General features: G+C 38.2%; 1 protein-coding gene across 5 annotated transcripts in view; it reads right to left on the bottom strand.

Annotated features, from left to right (window-relative positions):
* WIPF3 (WAS/WASL interacting protein family member 3) overlaps positions 1–15,880 on the bottom strand; it is a 1,105,312-nt gene that overhangs the window by 422,073 nt on the left and 667,359 nt on the right. The window contains exon 4 of one of the 5 annotated variants that reach the window (XM_044066832.1): positions 4,238–4,324. The exons of the other annotated variants lie outside the window; for them this stretch is intronic. The gene's annotated coding sequence lies outside the window, so the exon portion shown is untranslated. The remainder of the gene's footprint in view (positions 1–4,237; positions 4,325–15,880) is intronic. 5 annotated transcript variants of the gene reach the window in all.

Here is a 15,880-nt window from a genome sequence, read left to right as displayed (position 1 = left end):
TATATATATATATATATATATATATATATATATATATATATATATATATATATGTATGTATATAAAAACAACAAGAAAAAATATACCAGCACTCGACCCAGCAAAGCTTTCAGTAGTGAAATGCCTAGTATTATTTTGCTGGGTCGAGTGCTGGTATATTTTTTCTTGGTGTTGTGTTTATGAACCCTGCTAACACGTGCACCATTACTTTTGGGATTCATACATATATATATATATATATATATATATATATATATATGGGTCTCTTTCAAAACACCAAAAGACCAGAACATCGAAAGTGTTTTGAAGGAGACCAAAACAACGAAACTGCAGAACACCGAAAACCGCGAAATTCAAAATCCCGGTGTTACAGGATTTTGATTTAGTGCTTTTGGTGTTCCGCTGTTGGAGAATATGCATGTGTAAGTGTATTTGTGAGGGGTAGTGCTGTGTGTAAGTGTGTGTTGTGACTGTGGTGTGTGGATGTGAGTTTGCCTTGTGTGCCTGTTTGTGCGATCTTGGAGTTAGAATATTAAAGTAGGGGGGTGTGGGGGTGCAGCCCCCCTGCCTATTTGTAGTGCAGGGTGGTGTGGTTGGTAGTTTGGGGCATTTGTGTATGTTTTTTGTGTATGTTATACTTACGTGGTTTTCGGTGTTGTGGGGTTTCGTTGTTTTGGTCTTCGGTGTTGTGAGGTTTCGTTGTTCTGAAGTAGACCCATATATATATATATATATATATATATATATATATATATATATATATATATATATATATATATATATATATATATATATATATATATACACACACACACACACACACACACACACACACACACAAACACATAAAGACAGACAGGCACACATGCACACGTGTGCGCACACACACACACACACACACACACACACACACACACACACACACACACACACACACACACAAAGAGAGACTGACAGACAGATATAAATAATTCTGTGGTACTGTAACACGTGTGTAAACTTGACCTGTGTGATTTAGACAACAGTAGTTGTGTATCGTTACTGGGATGCCACAATGGTAACTTTTCTGCAATGAAATTCCAGTAGTGTCTGTCCAGTCAGTACACCTCTTTAACTGATCTGAAATGCATTTTCAGATGGCAAGCTGTGGTATAAAGTACTGTTATCTCTGAAATGTTTAAACAACATTATCTGTGTATATGTGTTATTACAAGCAGGAAGCTTAGTATGAATTAATATATTTTTCTATGGACTATTACAGTATTGCCAATAAATCATCTGTCTGCATTTTATATTCTCTTCTGTGCACTAGCTGATGTAGGGTATACTTTGTCTACAAATCCTAGCCATTCGGCTGTGGAAAAGATAATCTGCATGGCCAGATGACCACATTGAAAAGAAGCAGAAGCAGCTATAAATGGATGTGAAAAAAATGAAGGAATTATTAGATAACTCAGCGTCTTATGTTTGTAGAAATATCAATCTTGGGATCAGAATTATGTACCTACGATAAATGGGAAAATGAGCATTTCATATATCAGGAAGTTGGCATACATTTGCACACATTACTTCAAATTCCAGTAACATATTTTCTATCTTTCTATTTTCCTTGTTTGTTTCAGAAGGGATCTTGCTACAGCACAGGATTCCTGAACCAGCATGCACTGCAGTACAATATCATTCCAAAATGTTTACTTATTTATGTTTGCATATGCTTTTGTTTGTATGTTTGTTCTTTTACTTGCTTGCTTTTTGTTTATTTGCTTACCAGGGTAGTATACTGATCAAAACTGAACATTTTCAGACACAACCCGGGTAAGTACATCACAAATCACACACAAGTAAAACCACATTAAAAACAAAACAAAAACAACGTAAAATTGAATTCAAAGGCAAAAACAAGAGAAATGTAAAACGTGCCAAACTAGCATAGTACAACAGAATAAAATGCTACTGAATCAGCTGAGGAAATGTTAATAGCTAAAGTGCATTACCACTACATCATTTAGGCTTAGTCTTCACAATAAACTGATATTAGTATGTTAAGGAACCCACATCATGCTTCAGGATATACTAGGACTTCCAGAAAACAGAAGTTTGTTAGAATAAGTTTATTAAAATGACTCTCAAATATTTATTTATTTATTTAACATTTGTTGACTGGGAAAGTCTGACTGGGACAAAGCCCCTTTTCAGTGGAGGGCCGGGGAGGAAAGCTCCACAGTTGTGTCTTTTGGCTTTTCTTGATTAGGGGTCGCCACAGCTGAACTCTGGTCCGCTAATGATTGGCTGTAGATTTTTACGTGCCGAGTTGCTGGCCCTGACGCACAACCTTCAACGAAGGTATGCCCATTCACGCATGTTTCCACACAGAAGACGCTCTAGCTGAGAATCGAACGGGACAACGTCTTACTGTGAGGTTACAATGCTACAATGTTTCAATAAAACAGTAGAGAGTAAAGGAAAATTATATAAAACAAATATGCATAAAGGAAAGCCCCATGGAGTGTTTATTATTACTTTTATGAGGAAATTTGCATGTCCCTCTTCCTTTAACAAAAATGTAAGCCTTGTAGGTGCATCAAACCAGTTATGTGACATGCAGAAGGCTCTAACAGCACTGAACAAATTAAATTCCCCATAAGAACACATGCTATGATTGCTATTACTGTCACTCTCAAGAGAAACAATATTTGCATACAGACTCTCAAAAATGGGACACCTACTTAGTACACCACGGAAATCAATTGGAAATTGCTATGCAAAAAGTGTGCCAACCCCTGAATGCATTACTGCATTACTTACTTTTCACTAAATTATGAAATTAGCTGCATGTGTGGGGGGTGCATGCTATGTGATACATATGTCACATTCATTTTTTTCAATAAAATCCATTTGGTCATGTTGTTTGTGAAACAGGTTTGTGAATGATGTTGATGTGCTTGGGGGGGGGGAGCTCAGTGGCTGCTATTGACTTCTCTTTTCTCTGGGGGAAGAGTGGCAGGGATAAAAATGCAGCAACAATAAAACCTACAAGAAATGTATGTATGCAAGTCCTGGCTCTTTAGCACAGAGGGCTAAAGCCCTGACTGAGGCCTAGAAAGCCAGAGTTTGACTAGTGTTACAGGCACTAGAAGGATCAGGCAGGGGATATGGGAGTGAGGTGTCAACACTGGCTTGCCATCCTGGGGGAGGGAGACAGCTTTGTTTCTTGCTCTGGCAACAGCTGCAGGAAGGCAGATGTATTATCAGCAGCATGTACAGCCCAGCATGACTGCATTGCAAACTATGAGTTGCTTGGTCAGGAGGTTGCATTATGTTCACAACCTCATCTGCTTCTCTTGAGGGCATTAAGCACAGAACATACATGCTGCTGGGGGGGGGTGGAACAGTCCACAGGGTCTGCAGATTGAACCCCCCCCCCTAACACCCAAGTCTTGCCTCTTCTGGGGAGCAAATGGGACAGAGATCTCTTGCTTCACTGAATGAATGATCAGTTGGGCATAGGAAGAAGAGTCCTTGGGCTGATCCTGTTGGATAGAAAAAAAAAAAAAAAAAAGAAACACGTGTATATGTTCCATGCACTCTTATCCTATGTTATGACATGTACAGATAAGTCAGCAGAGGATGTGTCCAGAATGTACATACCCTGCAGTGAAACTGTTGCATAAGCAACTGAGGGGATATAAGGAAAAGGATAAATGCTCACCTCTTTACAAATTCAACAGAGTTGAACTAGCAGTAATTAAAGGGTCAGTGATGTCCAGATGGTTAACTGAGAGGGAGCCATTAAAATTAGGTAGTGGTGAATGGCAAGCTGTTGAAGGTCTGAAAATCAGGCACGAAGGTTATATTAAGTATACAAGTTCCAAAAGATAATGATAAAAAATAATGCAAAGCACATTGTATGTTCCAATTGATGGCTGCATGCTCTGAGACATTAAGCCACATGCAAAGAATCTCTGAGTTTCAGAATGTTTTAATTCGTGAGAGTTTATACTGTATTTTTTGGTTAGTACAGCTAAATGGTGTTTTGAAAAAAAAAAAAAAAAACAATTGACATTTTTCTTTCAGGTTCCCTCCAGCTGACCATCAGCTGTCATGACATCTTCTCATCTCCTGGGTCCAGCAGACCCACTATCCAATGTCTGGGGGAGCAGTGAAGAGATCAGGGACCTTGGTGCTGTATTAATACTGTTCCTGCTCTTAGAGGCGTGTTTTAACTGTTTTTACTTACTTGTGCATGCGCCCAGTAAGACACAGGCTTGGGCTGGAAAAGTAGGATAAAATGCACGTGGTACCAAAATACAACGGAGCAAGCCACCTGTAACAACATTAAACATTTGTTGCTATTCAGAATTATGAAGAGAATGAAACAAGTGACTTTCTGAGCAGACAGCCAACTGTCATAGCAGACTTTCTAAATTGTCAAACAACTGTCAAAACAAAGAACAGCAAATGACTCCTTTCACAAAGCTGCTATTGCGTAATCATTACAAAAAGGCATCTGTTTCTACCAGATAGTGACTGATGTGACATGATCAATAAATAGAAAACACACTTCAGAATACATCAGTCATATATGTTTGCTTGCATTTGTTGCATATTTCTTGAGCTTAGCGAAAGAAAGGTCCCGTGACTGCTTCTTATTATACTTAACTTAAAAAAAGACACCAGAAAAGAACTGCAATAACTTGCAAAATTAACACTTTGTGGCAGAAAACAAGCAAAATAGGGGAGAATAGGCATTTAAGACAGATTACATTAAACCTCATAAGTAACCACTCGAGTCTTGAATTTCACACAGAATGAAACTAGACATTATTACAAAAAGGAAAACTAACAATGTGATAATAAAAGTTCATAATTACATTGCATTCTGAACACAGAAGCACATTTCTTTAGTAATATGAATAAAGTTTAAAGGCTTCCCATCTTTATAGCTCATTTATTTATATTTTTGTGAGCTATAATTACTGCACTCAAGTTTCAGCAGTGTACTTGCCAAAGTACTGTATGTAGTCTAATGTAAAACACATAAATAGCTCAGGGAAACACAAATATACTTTTAAAATGAATTCAGTGATAGGCTTGGGATATGAATGTTGATGTTGTGGCTGCCATTTTCTGCTTTTTTTATAGGGTACTAAAAACTACAAGAGCAGAAACTATACTAACTACATTACGATTACTATTCTATTTATATTGCAACCTTTAACAATTAATTTGTCACACTAAATTAGCTTAAATTTCATTTGCTGCTGTGATTTTTTTTATATCTAGTTTGTACAGTTATTTTCAATCTTGTAATGCAACCCTGGGGGAGGGCTGAGAAATGTTCACCTGGATCAGTGCAGTATTGTGACTAGCAAATGTTAAATAACACACAAAAACATAAATAAGTAAACTATAGGTCAGAGGTGTAGAATCAAATGCTTATTGCAAGACAGTCAAGTACTTAAACACATCCTTCTCAAAGAAATACAAAATGTAAGCAGGCAGCATTTCTTAATATAGTTACCATTTTACTTATGATTATAATTACACAAGGATGGTGGACAAGGAGAGTACAGGTTCACTAGTCAGTTCAGGTGCAACTGTGAGGAGTAATACTGATGTTTATGAAAGGCACATATTTATACAACTTGCATAGAGTGCTTCTGTGATTTCAGAACAAGTCACTTATCCTAGGCAGAGTCTGAAATGGGTCCATGTATTATGCTCTACCCTATTAACTAATGCATTTTTTTAATCCCTTCCCTTAAAAATGTAAACCTAGTCTAGCAACATGCAGCATTGATAGATACCTAATTTTCACAATAATACATACTGAAGTGCACAGGGTAGAGAAATATTTGACACTTATCAATGGGTCTATATTAGAACATCGAAGTTTCAAAACTTTGAATGTTCTAATATCGACCCCTATTCAGTGAAAGCTGAAAATATCGAAGCAACAGAAAACCAAATTTTTTTCCTAGGGAAAGAATTCAGTTGTCCGTTTCTGTTGCTTCGGTATTTTCAGCGCTGTGGTGGAAAGTTATGGTTCAGGTTCAGGTAAGTGTGCGACTGAGTGCTGGTTAGGTTAGATAGGGTTAGGGTGCGGGTTAGGTATGCAAACGATTGTGTGGACATGATGGTTAGGGCGGGTTAGGTGAGTAAGGGTTAGGGCGCGGGTTAGGTATGTGTGCGATTGTGTGGACGTGAGGGTTAGGGCAGGGTAGGTGAGTTAGGATTAGGGCACTGGTTAGGTATGTGTGCGATTGTGTGGACGTGAGGGTTAGGGCAGGGTAGGTGAGTTAGGGTTAGGGCGTGGGTGAGGTGAGTGTGCGATAGTGACGGACCTTAGGGTTAGGGTTTGGGTTAAGGTAAGTGGATAGTTAGTGGTGTGAGTATAGTTTAGTGTAGGGTTAGGTGTAAGATTTTAGGTGTATGTCTGTGGATTGCTGTTTGTTTGGTGTGCTTGTGTTGTGTGTTTTTGAACAGCAAATGTTTTCCCTAGGAAAAAATTTGCTGTTCTGTATGTTCGATGTTTTCAGCTTTCGCTGAATAGGGGTCGATATTAGAACATTCGAAGTTTTGAAACTTTGATGTTCTAATATAGACCCACATCAATGACCTATAATTCTTACCATATTAATATCTTGCCTCCTAAATAAAGCTAAATCATGCTAATTTGTGTGCAGCACATATAATTCCAGAGCTTTTCACACTGTTGCTTCATAAAATTCTGGGTTACAATCAAAAACATACTCAATCCTGGAAACCACAACCCCTCCCCCACCTTACCAAATAACTCAGAAACCACCGCTGAATAGTTCAACAGATACTTTACAGAAAGCATTCCTGCACTAACCAGAGATAACCCAAGTAACCTATAAACAACTAACAATCTAAATAACAATAATAACCCTAAAAAATGTAAACCAACTGCAACCGCAGCTGATAACTTACCAACAGTGTTCCTAAAAATTGTAGCTGAGGCTATATCTTATCCCATATCAATATTAATTAACCACTCAATTTCTGAAAACTATGCCCCTACCATCTGTAAAATTTCTTATATTATCCCCCTACATAAAGGTGGTAAATCAACTGAATTAACTAATTATAACCCTGCAACTATCTTATCCTATCCCCACTTTCAAAACTCCTGGAGAAATGTATACATTCCCAGCTTATGATATATCTCGCATCCAATAATTTACTTGCCATCTCCTAACATGGATTTAGACTGCGCCGTAGTACCTCTGCTCTAGTTAGCTTTACTGATACCATACACCAATACGGGAATGAAGGAAACATAGTCTCATCAGTTTTCTTGGATATGTCTAAAGCCTTTGACACAGACTCCCACAACAAACTTCTAACTGCTCTCTCAGACCTAAAGATACACCCTTCATGTATCTCATGTGTCAATAGTTACTTAACAGGTCATCAGCAGGCAGTTAAGTGGCAATATGACCTCTCCACCTCTCCACACTTCTCCCTATTACCCTTGGGGTCCCATAGGGATCCATACATGGTTCTCTTCTCTCCAGTGTTTTCACTAATAACCTCAACTCAGCCACTTCACTTGTCACCATTATCCAATATGCAGATAATTCAGCATTAATATGTGCAGCCCCTACCATGCAACTTCAGGACAAAACACAACAGGCCTTTACGGAAACTGAAACATGGCTGGCTAACTCCCAACTTATTCTTAACCCCCAAAAAACAAAACTTATGATCTTTCAACCTACCAGACTACTAGATTCATCCTACAGTTCCACATCACAGCTAATAACAACACAATATTATACCTAAAACATCCACCAAACTACTAGAAGTCATTGTAGATAAGCTAAGATTTGACTTGTATATACCACAAACAATTAAAAATGTCCACAAGAAATGTGCATCCTTTACAGAAATCAAATTTTTTTAACAAATTCCTCAACAGCTGCCATAGTCACCTACTAGCAACTCTACTATACACTTCACCCATCCTTATCAACCTCAAAAAACAGATTTAGATAAATAAAATACATACTATAAGAAAAGAGATACATTTGCTACTGGAGCATTACACATTACATCACTGTCTAGCCCTCAAAAAACTCTCCTAGCTTGAACTACCTCAGCTTCTTGTATACAACCAATTAATCATGGCCCACAAATTAGTCAATAACCGCGAAAAAAAAACTCTAGCTCTCCAAAGCTTACTACAACCTTACTCTAAAACTTGAACACTGTGATAATCAAATACATCTTTACTACAAGTATTTAAAACTAACACTGCAGGAGACTCCTTATACTCTTCCTATATTTCAAAAACTGGGACTCCCTCCCCCATAATACTCGAACTACTGACAACACACACCACTTTAAAAAACTACTCAAATTATCTGACACTTGGCTCTACTCATGCAACACCCCTGTCTGGTCTCCTGTTATCATAAGTACACTGTCCATTAATTATTCAGCCTGTCTCTTGGACAATGATCTTATTTGTATTATGATTTTTCTTTTTTTTTTTTTATTCTTAAATGTGTGATAAATCTAGAATTATTTTCCCTTTACAAATGTAAATTAATACTCATAGGTTCTATATTAATAATATCACTATGTTAAGTTCCATATCTGACGTATCTACTGTTAGATTTGCTGTATCTACAGTAACTTATGTTGTATATATTGTTTGCCATGCTGTATTTACTGTTACTAACATTTTATGTATTGTCACTTTTTGTGGAGCTTTTCTCCATGAGCCTTTGCTGAAAATGGGCTCTGCCCAGTTGGACTTTCCCAGTAAAAAATGTAAAATATATAAAGTGATGGTTTGTTTTCAGGCTGCTTCACATTCTATTGCTATATTCTGATGCAATAACAACAGTAGTAATTATATGATTATTACTTACTCTTTCTGGCTTTAAATACCTAAAGCTCAATAACCATCTATGAACTTATTACCTATGAACCTATTATTAACTCTTTCTGGCTTTAAATACCTAAAGCTCAATAACTGCTCATCTATTAATCTCTGCCGGTGTTAACAAGCAACCTTATGACCATCCACAACTCCATCTCCGACTTTACACCAATGACATGGTCCCGTTTCATTCAAATCACTCCCTTACATTACTGCAGTGACATTGTCCTGTTTCATTCAAATCACTCACTTACATTACTGTAAACTGATCTAGCAGCAGATTTCCTGTCCCTCATCAATACGGATAAACAATAAAAGCCTATTACTAAACTCAACAAAAACTAAATATGTGATGTTTGCTAGTAGCAGAAAACTGCACAAAACCTCCAGTTTATTTCAAATCTTTGTTCACAACAAAAAAAAATGCTTGAAAATATGACTTCCTTCAAATATTTAGGTAGCTGGTTAGAACCTTCACTTAACTTCAATCTTCACTTGGAACACACTTGGAAAATATAAATTCACTCTTGTTTTGGCCCAGAGAGATATATCTTTTTCTAGTTCCTGCCACTAGAACTGCAACAGACAATGGCATCTTACTTGCTCAGCTTGAATACGGCCTCTCACTAATAGCTGCAGCATCTAAAAAAAACAAACAAAAAAACAAAACAAAAAACACTACAACAATTCAGACCACCACCAGTAACATCTGTTTCTTCACCACTCTCTCCCCTAGAAATGAACATCACAGTGTTACCTTAGATAAAGGTCAATGGCTTGTAGTTAAATAAAGGTCTGATATGACTTACAGCTTTTCATATTACTAAATGATAAATTTATCCCATATAAATCTCCCATATAAATCTCATATAAATCTCTCCATCTACACAAACAGAAAAACTGACATAAATTGAAGACATGTTATAATAAAATAGCAAAATTTACTGCACACCTCCTATCCAGAACTCATCACTGCTCTGTCCTACACATACTAAATTGGCTTGAATTGCTCAGTCTACTATCCCTGACCCAATTAACCATTGTCTACTCCCTACTCTATCAACTTAACCTGCCTCAAAGACTTAATTCTACCATACTCTAACTCCAGAACTCTGAGGTCCTCTGACAAGTTTCTGCTAAAAGTCACAAAGTCTAACAATAGCTTTGGAGACTCTTATTTATTTATTTATTCCAGTTTGATGACCGGGGAGGTCCACTGGGCTCAAGAGCCCGTTTTCAGTGGAGGCCCGGGGAGAAAAACTCCGCAATACAAAGTTACATTACATAATGAATTACAAAGAAAAAGATTTGCATTACAATCAATAGGTAGTATTGCAGTCAAACAGGTATCTAAAAACAACAAAAATATTAATGAATTGTCCAGGAGAATGGGAAGCATAGAGCATAATGGCTGGATGTTACTATTTAGTTACATTTATAATCTAGATCTATGAGAGAAGTTAGAAAGGTATGAAGGTTAGCCAGGAGAGAAGGAAGAGGAGAGCTTGGGAGGTATGGGATGAAGAGTACAGTTACATTTTCTGTGAATAAACAGGTAAGAATGAAGTTGTGTTTTGAAGGTGTTTGGGTTGTCACAGGTCCTCAGTGTGGAGGGCAGGGCATTCCATTTTTTAGCTAGGAAAAAGGAGAGTAGAAGCTGACCATCTGGACACTTGGGTTTTTGGATGGTTATAAGGTTTTGGTGAGTAGATCTAAGGGTTCTGAGGGGGGTATATGGTTGTTATATATTAGATAGTGCAGGGCAGCTAGTAGGTTGAAATAATAATTTGTGGGCTGTGACAATATGGAGGAAGTCAAGTTGATTGGGGAGTTCAAGCCAATTTAAAGAGTGAAGGCAGGTGCAGTGATGAAAGAAGGATTTTGCCTTAGTAGTGAATCTGGAGATTTTATTGTAGCATACTTTCAGTTTGGAGGTGAGGGTGGAAGATAAATTAGTAAGCAGAGGAGCGCCACACAAAAGAGAGGGGAGGAGACAGGTAGTGGCCAAAGTATGTCTAGTAGAGGGAGAGAGGAAGTTGTTGTTTCTGTACAGTAGGCAAAGTTTTATGTGGGTTTTCTTCATATTAAATTGGATGCGGGTATTGAATTTTAAGTGTTCATCGATGGTGACTCCCAGGAGTTTGGTGGAGGGAATGACATCAATAATGGAGTTGTTAAGGCTGGTAATTTGAAGTGAGTTTTTATCTTGGGCCTCCGCTGAAAATGGGCTTCAGCCCAGTTGGGCACTCCCGGCAAACAAATGTAAAATAAAATAAAACAAAAATAAATAAATAAATCCCTCTCTCATTTAACTGCAAAGCCCTTAAGAGAAACTGCAACCTACAATGTAAGAAATCATCATCACTTAGGTCTACTGCTTCAAACTTGTAAATCTAAGCTTTGGTGTAGTGCCCACTGTTTCTCCATACTAGTCCTCAAACTGTGTGAATCTGCCCTTATAAATCTCAATGCCACCAGTATCCTCCTTGGATATAGCACATTGTTTGTGTACTTGACAGTTACATATCTGTAACCACACTCTTTAGGAACTGTCAGGCACCTAGCTTTATTAAGAACGTCTACCAAAAACAATACCATTGCAAGTGACCAGGGAGACATGACTCTTTCTCTCACAGCTACAGTTTTGCTACTGAGATATGTGTAATGTATATATAAGACCCAATGTATGAATGTTTTGAAATATGATCTGACTATGTGCTCATAGGGGAGTCTCCCATTAAGCTTACCAATGCTGCAGCCTAGCCATTGCTGTACACCTTCTAAGCACAGTTAGACATAATGAGCAATATATGTCTCATGTCATTAGGTTGAATAGTATTTAAACACAGTCTTACTACAAATTAATTGACCTGTAGAAGTAGTACTTACCTTGAATAAGCAAAGGTATATTTCCTTAAGTAATCTGTGATATTGACCTTTGGCTGGTACCAAACTCAATGTTCTACAGTTTTCTTCCATAGAGCAATAAGGCCCTAACCCTGTTGTGCTTATATCTTGCAGGTTCACCGGGCTGGGTGCAATGATTACACTAATTAGGGATCATCTCATTATTTATTTATTCTGAATGACTCAAATTGCATAAGGAAACCTGTTAACCATTATGGTCAATTGAAATGAATGCCATACACATGCCTGGGTCTCTGTGGGCAGTACTGTGCATGTGTGGGCTATAATTGCTCATATAGAACTTATCACTCTACTGCTTTGAGACAGCTCCACTGGCTTGAACTGCCCAACCTCCTAACCTACAATCAGCCCTGCCTCTGTCATTCTATTACCTCCCCAATAAGTGTCCTTCTCTCAAAAACATAGTACAACATCACTCAGCCAAAAGGCCTCTTAGATCATTAAGCAAACTACTACTAGAAGTCACCAACAGCTACAATAGCTTTGGAGATGCACTATATATAGTTCAGTGGCTAAAAAATGGAACTCTGTCCCTACTAGCATTCAAAACACATCATCTAAAGCCTCCTTTAAAGACCTCATCAGGCAACATCTCAAGTAAAGTTGGCAGTGTCATGATTGCTCCCCAGGCTAGTGAAAGCGGATAACATATACATACAAAATCTAGAGCACTTGATAATAGTTTTCAATCTTACTCACAAATACTGGCTAATCTACAATGTATGTACTGTACCTGTGTACTATGTATGTATTCTACCTATGTTCCAAATTTCAGCTGTACACCACAAATCTATTAATTACCTTTATTTTTAAAATTATTTTTTTTGTTTGTTCTCTCCACTGTAACTGTTTATGTGCCACATACCACTGTAAAAACACATCTCTTGTAATTTGTGTGCATACTGATCATGTCTAAATAACTAAATATGTCTGTAATTTTTCTTTGTGGAGCTTTTCTCCCCGGGCCGCTGCTGAAAAAGGGCCTTTTCGGCTTAGTCAGACACCCCCGGTTAACAAATGTAAAATAAATAAAATAAATAAATTTCTGTAAGGGAAGATTTGTAATTCACCATATAACCATCTTTAAATGAAGTCACTGTAGTGCATTGCCACAATACACAGGGATATAGGATCTCCATGCTTCACACCTTAAAGTGCCACTGTCAACCATAGAAATAAAGTATTCAAATTATCATAGCCTGCCCCCATTATGCCAATGAGATGCTCATTGCTGCCTGTAGGAGTGTTGCAGATGGGACTTGTTAGAACAGATTTGGTTTACCAATTTTCTGCCATTATTTTACTGAGATTCTTTAAGGTGAAACTTCCTGGCTGTTGATGGAGAGGGTAGTGCTCCTTTTAGAGGGTAGACATGTGAGTAAGAGGAGTCCAAGACTTTTCTCGACCTGGACCTTCTCCATAAGGGTTACAGCCATAGGAGGGATACAAAGTGCCTCACTATAAGACTAAAGCCTGAAATAGTTTAGCCCAGGATGTCACCTGGGCTACTGGCATCCCAGAAATGGGAGAACACTGCTGCCATCATTATGGTGACACGAGATGTCAGAATCCTTTAATGTCAACAGGTAATGAAGAATTCCAGGATCTTACTGCCCCCACACATAGTAAGGGGGAATGTGAGATGTGCATACAATGGCATTTGCCAATATCATCTCAGTTTTGGCATGACTATGTTACAATTTTTACTTAGTTAACCAACACAGGACTGAATCCAAATGGTCTTCTAAGGGAGAAAAAAAAATCAGCTGCAGATTCATGAGAGAAGGAGACCTACAGCTGGATTTCAAATGCATGAGATTTTGAAAAAACACTACTCCATCTCCGGGACCTCTAACAGGCAGCATAGAAACATTGAACAACACCAACACCACCACGATGGAACCCACAGGGTGGCAGCCAGAAAAAAGTACTCCTGATACCACTCTTTGGGAATGGCTTGAGAAGAGTAAGGAAAATAGAGCACTAGAGAAACCACAGTGATCATGAAGTTATTCAACCAAGATGCTGTGATCACTCACATCAAATGCAGCCATGGGATCAAGGAGAAACATAACAGAATTTTACCACTTATGTCTAGCCATAAACATTTTAGTAATAACTAGAATAAAGTCTGACTTAGTACCGGGCCTCATTCAAAATGAAAAGATCAAGAGATGTCAGATAGGAATAAATCAGCATGTACACTACTCCCTAATAGAGTTGTCCCACAAAAAGCAAAATGAAGGTTGGAGATTTGTCAATAATTTTCCAGACTGCCCATTTTCAAAGGGAAAGGTATTAAAGACTCATTTAAACTTCACAGAGTACTTTCTAAATTCAGAGCAGAATGAACAGTCTAGTGAATAGCTGTTCTCAATACATTTTACTAACTTGGTTGAGCTTGGATTGAGCCACAAATCAGATGGGCTCAAAGATGAAAACACTTTCATGATTTCTTCGTAATCAACATATTTAAATTCAGCCATGTCAAATTCAGGCATCTCAAGAGGTCCACTGATGCTCTTGATGATCTGTCTATCGTGAAGGACCTCTGATCTTGATAACTCTATCCCCCTAACAAAAAAGTGTAGATTCCTCTCACCGTTTCAGACAAAAGACTTTCATAGTAAGAAAGATCAGTCTACAAAGCCTATTCTTTGAAGGAGTAGAAGGTCAAGAAGGGCCAAATCTTTAATGACCTGACACAGACTGTCATGGAGGAGTCTATTAGAAACTGAGTATAGCAAACACTGAGACTACATTTATCTCCTTTCTATACTACGGTACGCATAAGTAAAGAAATAGGAAAACATTCTCATATGCCACTCCCTTCAGTTTCACAGCTTTTCTCTGCAGACTTTTCTTGCTCATTCTCCCATTACCTCTAAGGCCATCAGAAGTGGGCACTGTGTTTCTGATCTAGCCTTGCTTGTGCATGCAGAATAGGACAGTTTCAGCAATTATTAAGTGATCTGACCTACATAGGAATCCTCAGCTATCCTTTTTTAGGAATTTTCCAGTGACTTTTCATTCTGCTATGCATTATTTAGCACAAGAAAAAGAAGTTATGTCTTACCATAATGTTCCATCTGTGTTGTTGATCTTCTTCCATTCATCACTGATGGGTTCAGTTCCAAGCCCCACAGAACTGTGTCGGCCTAATACCAAGCCTGCGTACACCAAAAACTCTCGAGCTAAGCTGCTACCCACAATGCCCTTCTCCCTGTTACCTCAGATCGAGTTTGCATACGACATATAGAAATAAAGCAGAGGCCATTTCTGTGCAAAAACCCTGACACACTACAAGGACCAATGAGATCCACCAGGAGCCTTTGGTGGGGGACGGAGGGTAGGGTGTGATGAATGGAAAAAGATGAACAACACAGCTGGAACGTTATGGTAAGACATAACTTCTTTATCTGATGTTGTTAATCTTCTTTCCATTCATCACTGATAGGACAGAATCCCAAGCTACCTGAGAAACCTGGGTGGCACTTAAGGAAGAACATTCCTGAGCACCATTGAGCCAAAGGCCACTCTCCCCTGGAGACCATATCCAACTTGTAATGTTTGATGAAAGTGTGTGGTTTAGCCCAAATGGCTGCTGCACAAATGTCATCCATAGAGGCTCCCAAGTGAAAAGCTACAGAGGTTGCTATAGCTCTAGTTGAATGTGCTTTGATATTGTGAGGTCTAGGCTCATTTGCACATGAATATGAAAAGGAAATACAATCTCTGAGCCACTTTGATAAAGTGACTTTTGACACAGCATATCCCATCCTTGGACCAGAGAAGGAAATGAAACGTTGGTCTGCCTTATGGATAGATTTAGTCCTGTCTAGGTAAAACATAGTTGCCTATGCACATCAAAGAAGTGTAGACATTATTCTCCTTTATTGGAATAGTTCGGGAAAAACACTGGGAGCTCAATGGATTGGTTCACAAAACCACTTTGGGGAGAAAGGATGGATTAGTACGTAGAGATACTCTGTCTTTATGACATATCAGGTACAGACTCTTGATGCATAAGGCTGGTAA

This window comes from Protopterus annectens, chromosome 3.part1 (assembly GCF_019279795.1).
Source record: "Protopterus annectens isolate FY-2018-M chromosome 3.part1, PAN1.0, whole genome shotgun sequence".
NCBI classification, from domain to species: Eukaryota; Metazoa; Chordata; order Ceratodontiformes; family Protopteridae; genus Protopterus; species Protopterus annectens.
The sequence above is the reverse complement of the archived record's forward strand: the minus strand, read 5'-3'. Positions and strand labels throughout refer to the sequence as shown.